Source organism: Echinops telfairi, unplaced genomic scaffold (genome assembly GCF_000313985.2).
Source record: "Echinops telfairi isolate 266 unplaced genomic scaffold, ASM31398v2 ScPeMD7_7465;HRSCAF=8503, whole genome shotgun sequence".
Taxonomy (NCBI): domain Eukaryota; kingdom Metazoa; phylum Chordata; class Mammalia; order Afrosoricida; family Tenrecidae; genus Echinops; species Echinops telfairi.
In genome coordinates this window covers 6391820-6397853 of record NW_022111365.1, presented here as the reverse complement: position 1 = coordinate 6397853, position 6034 = coordinate 6391820, and positions in this window count along the sequence as shown.

The window sequence follows — 6034 nt, the reverse complement described above, 5'->3', positions numbered from 1 at the left end:
GCTATATCTTTTGATAGCCGGGCACCATCAGCTTTCTTCACCACATTTGCTTATTCACCCACTTTGTCTTCAGCAGTTGTGTCAGGAAGGTGAGCATCATAGAATGCCAATTCTTGATGGGCATTTTTCAAGCTCACTTTTGGTGTATGCACACTGCAGAGGAGGTATCCAGGGCCAAGGATGTTCACCCTGTGAACAGGCTCATCATTTATAGGATTCATCACTGCATAGGGCTATACTACCAATGAGTGCACACTACTTGATGTATGTAAGTCTTCTACTTCTCTTCCTCACAGGGTAAAACTACTATATGGAGGTCATTAGCTTCTCCAGTTCTACCTCCAGTATAGGAGAAGCATTAGGATCAGCCACCAGTATCAATATTCCTGCTCCGGGTAGGATTTCACATTGAATACAGGTCCAAGATTAGAGACTTGGGTCTGGGCAGGGCTTAGAGAAGCACCCCCTAGCAATATTTTCCAGGTCTTTGCAACTGAGCACCCACACTGCCTGGAAATGGATGAGAAATTACTGTGCAGTAACTTTCAGTGCTGAGGGGAAATCTCTTGTAGCCAAGGATCTGATGCCAGGTAGTTACAACTTTATTAAATGATCTAGTTATTGTGTAACTTAGAGCCTGGTGGTCAGGGGTTACCATGCTGTGACTGACAAGCACATCAACAAATGTAAACACTGGAAGTTGCCATCAGAAGTCGCTGAGTGGTGCACAGGTGTGGCAGAGAGGGGATTCAGGGAGATGAGGTGGAGAGACCACAGGACACAGTACCTGGAGGCGGAGGTAGTAGTTCTTTAAGTGTTCCATCCTTCAATGGCCTAGCTCACTTAGGTTTGTTGTTTTCTGTTCAAGTTTCGTTTCTCTTTGGGTGCTTCATGAATATGACTATAGGGGGATTTTCAGAGAAAAGGAGCATTCAGGGGGACGTTAGTGACTGAGAATGAGACGTTAAAGTTTGGGCCTCATTCCAGAGGTCTGGCTTGAGTGAGATCAGGGAAGATTGTCACGGGTAGTGGGGAAAATGCAGAAGTCACTGGTCTTCCTGATTTGCCTCTTCCTTTTTCCCCATTTGCTGCTAATGCTTACGTCAGATCAATAAAAACCAACATAGAAGTGTTATTCAGGGGAAGTTCTACCTTGCCCTATAGGGTTGCTATGGGTCAGCATTAACTTGATGGCAGTGGAGGTGGTGCCCCAGGGAGATAATTGATAATGTTCTCTAACATAATACAACAATGATGCCTCTTACAGAGAACCACAGACATGTATAAACCATAGATGTAGGAATGGATTTGGGGCTTGCACTTCATTCTAGTCCCAATCTAAGAACAATCAGTTCTTATGATATGACCCAGCTGGATGATCAGCCTCATTGAGAGATTACTGATGATAAGGGTTCTATAGCAAAGTGTAGTAAATAAACTAGATGGTGTTCGGCTATCACAAAGACTAGCATCTGGGGTCAAACAAGTAGCCATCTAAATCTAAGTGAGTCAACTAAATCTACACAGAAGAAGCACACCAGTTTGTGTGATCTGAGGATTGTAAATAATATAATCCAAAAGGAGGGAATGGCATCAGAGTTTGAATTGTGAACACCCACTTTTCAGAAGGCTATGGATGACAGTGGAAGCCCAAAATCCATTTGGAGGGTCCACACATGGATTAAGCCTCTGGTGAATCCCCTCTGGTGAATAGCCCAGTTATCAGGCAGGGAGCACTGTAAAGTTGATGATGGCACATCAAAATGTAGTATCTTATCAATTGATCTCCCCTTTGACCCATTTTAAAGCTGTTTTGGTTAAAAAAAAGAAGAAGCAGAAGGGAAAGACACATCAATTAAGTCCATGATCACCTCTTCCTGTAACCATTGATCAGGGATGTGAATAGTCTTGCTAATATGCAGAAAGCATTGGAAAGTGGATTGTTGCAGATGCAGTTAGGGTAAAATATATCACTCTATCATTTGATCTCTCTTATCCATTAAAATTTGTTCTAGTTTTTAATTTTTCTGATTTTTGTTGTTGAAGATTTTATCTGATTTACTTTGTTACTCTTGTCAGGTTTTGTTTATTTATTTTAAAATACTCTCTGTATATGAAATTCAGGATCGGTAAATCTATAGAGATAGTAATGGATTAATGTTTCCTTGGGGGTATAGTAGGGAAGGTTGGGGGAAATGGGAAACACGAATGAAGAAAATGTTCTAAAAGGGATTCTGGTGATGACTGTAAAATCCTTGATGTGACTGAACTATTGAATTGTATGGTGAGTGAATTAGATGTCCACAAAACTCTTTAAAAAACACAAAACATTATGATTGCTGTTGTTAGGTGCTAGTAAGTTGGTTCTAACTCATGGCAACCCTATGGACATTGAATGAAACAGTGCCTGGTTGAGTACCATCCTCACAATTGTTGCTCTGTGAGAGCTCATTGTTAGCCCTTCTGTGTCCATCTATTTCATTGAGGGCCTTCTTTTTGTTGACCCTTGACCAGTGATGTTTTTCTGCAGGGCCTGCCTGGTCCCTCCTGATAACATGTACAAAGTACATATGACAAAGCTGCTGCCAAGTTGAATCCTGACTCCTGGTGGCCCCATGCACGGTGGAACAAAACTCTGCACTATCTCCATTATGGTTTTCCATGGTTGGTTTTAGGAAGTAGATCACTAGGCCTTTCTTCCTTGTCCATCTTAGTCAGGAAGCTCCCCCTGAAACCTGTTTAGTGACATGCAGGCCTACCTTGACAAGTTTTGCATGAGGTGCATCGGTTGAGACTCAAACCTTCGTCTCCTGCTCAATAAAAGGAAAGGATTCCTTCACTGAGCAACCAGTGCCTCAACAACAATAATACAAAGAAAATTACAAGTATACTCATTGCCATTGAGTTGATTTTGACTCAGAGCAACCCTGGGACAGAGTAGCCGGCCCCATAGGGCTTCCAAGACTGTAAATCTTTATGGAAGATTTCACAACTTTCTCCTATAGCGTGTCTAGTGGGTTCAAACCACCAATCTTTCAGTTAACAGCAGAGCAAGTAACTACGTGTCACCAGGACTCCAAAACAATCATAAGAACCCCTGCTTATTAAGTTATTATCCTGTTCCAGGCATTGTGCATAATATCGCCAGTGTTATCTCATTTAAAAGTACTACTCTTGTCTCTGTTTTAAAGATGAGAAAGTCAAAGTTCATAGAAACTAAAGTACTGGATATACTCGTGTATAAGCCAAGGTTTTCAGCACATTTTTAATACAGTTTTTGTGGTAAAATTAGGGGCCTCGACTGATATTCGGGTCGGCTTGTACAGATGGTAAGTGATCGCCAAAGGGTTGAACCCAGACCGGTTTGACTCTAGCATTTTTAATCAACCACAATTTTCTACATTTGCAAGACTTAGATTCCTCCCTGGGGGATTAGTATGAGAAACCTCACAGATGTATAGACATCAGATGGAATTTATTTTAAGGATATTTAAGTCCAATCTTATCATTTCCAAGTGGGAAAACTGAGGTATAGAATAGTAAAGTTTCATGTTCTTGGTCCTGTAGCAGTTAGTGACAAAGTCAGAGTATGAACTTATAGCTGGTGACCCCTCCTTCTGTGCTCTCTGTGTTAGACTCCAGAGCTATCCTTAGCCCTAAGCTAATCTTCCCCCACACCGCAACTTCCTAGGTATGCCTCCTGGATGCGCACAGGCAATCCTGGATAATTCCGAGTCAAGCGTAGTATGCAGCATCCTATGGGAAGCTTTGCTCTTCTCGCTTCTCTTCCAAACAAACTTGAGTATTCAACAACTCCTTCCTCATTGACCCTTTTATATTTATGAACATGAATGGTCAATCTAATTTCTAATTCCACTGTATTTTCAAAGTGAAAAATATAGGCTTGAGTTCATATTATGGTTGCATCATTGCATGTCTGCTTGTGATGACTGTTGACATGATCATTTATCTGCCAGGACCATAAACTAATAGCTTTGGAAGTCACTAAAATAGCATGTCTGCCACTTGTCCATCAGTTTGTTGTACTGTGGTGGCTTGCATGTTGCTGTGACGATGGAAGCTAGGCCACCGGTATTTCAAATACCATCAGGGTCATCTAAGGGGAACAGGTTGCAGCAGAGCTTCCAGACTAAGAGCAAACTATCAGAAAGAAAATGGCTGTCCAGCTCTGAGAAATTAGCCACTGCAAACCTTGTGCTTCAGTAGAGTGGGAACAAAAGGGAGACCCTCCACAAAACGAATGGACTCAGGGGCTGTAACAATGGGCTTAAACATAGCAACAATTGTGAGGATGGTACACAAGTAGGCACTGTTTGGTTCTATTGTCTATAGAGGCGCTGTGAGTTGGAAACCACTCCATGGAACCTAGCCACAAGAACACATCGTCATATAGACACATGGTTCCCTAGCGTTCCGTCATGTAAGCCAATCCTGTAAGATTTGTTCACTTTGAAAGAGAAGGACAATGTGGAGAAGGGGTGTGTGTGAGGGGTGTATGGGTTTATGTGGGTGTGAGTGAGAGACATGGTATATTTATTCAATGTAAAGTTTGGCCTTTTATTCTGAGATTTTTAGCCTCCCTACTATACTTATCTGTCTATTTGTTACACTCTGGTGGCATGTGTGTTGCTGCAATTCTAGAAGCCATATGCCCGGTATTTCAAGCACCAGCAAGGTCACCCAAAGTAAACATGTTTCAGCAGAGCTTCTAGACTGAGAACGGACTACGAAGAAGGAATACGCTGTCCGCTTCATCGGAATTTGCCACTGAAAACCTTATAGATAGCATGGTCAGATGCTGAAAACCTCAGCAGTAGAAGCAGAATATTGTCAGAGACGGTGTCAGAAAATGAGCTCCTCCGGTTGGAAGGCTCTCAGAATACGACTGAGGAAGAGACGCCTTCTCAAGGTAGAGCCAACCGTAATGATGCGCGTGAAATAAAGCCTGCCAGAGTCAAGCCTTCGGAACCTTCATTTGCTGATGCGGCCTAACTCAAGATGAGAAGATCCAGCTACGAACAACAATTAATCATCAGAACTTGGAATTTAGGAAGTGTGAGCCTAGAAAAATTGGAGGTTGTGAAAAGATCAACATTCTAGGTATTAGTGAGCTGAAATGGGCTGGCATTAGCTATTTTGTATCAGAAAACCATATGGTTTACCATGGGAGTAGAAAGCCCAGTCTTTCTCCCATAGAGCTGCTGGTGGTTTTGAACTGCTGACCATGCAGATCACAGCCCAACACATAACCACTACACCATCAGCGCTCCTTGTAGAAAAAAAAATACAATGATTTGATAGCTTGGAGTGAAGAAATTGTGGGAAATTTTTCCAAATCATTTTATTTATATATATCATGCTATTTTGCAAGAAATAACTAGTGGGGAACAAAACAAAAACAAAACAAAAACACCACCCAAACCCTAACTTTTTAGTTTTGGTCAATTCTTCCAGGTTCGTAAAAACTTCATTGCAATCTTGAATCAGTCTTTCCAACAAATCATCTACAGCACACTTGTCATATCTTCTAAATTGCTTGTGTCTTGGATAGACAATTCCCAGAGGGCAAGGATAGGGCATCTAGCTCCCTGCTATTTCATCTAGAGATCTCTTGTCCTGGGTTCACGGAGCACTTAGTCTATGGGTAAAGCATGTAGACTAATACAAGTTGGAGCCCATTGATGACCTTGGCCTGGTTCTGATTGGCTGGTTGTGAATTCTGGTGGGAATAAGCAGGGTCCACAGTTTAACATTTCAGCAGACTTTTGCTAAGAACACTCCCTATGCTAGTTATTCTCGTTGGTCTTGCAAGAATAAAGACACATAGATGTGGTCCTTGTCCTCAAGGGGTTGCAGACTAGTGGTCTTGTCTCCAGGTTACATTTGTTTTGATCACACAAATATGATATTTTCTTTCCTTGAGCATCACACTGCATGCCTGGATTTTCTAAATGAAAATCTACCTCTTCCAAGAGTCCATTGTGCCTTAATTAAAGGGAAGATGCTGAAAGTC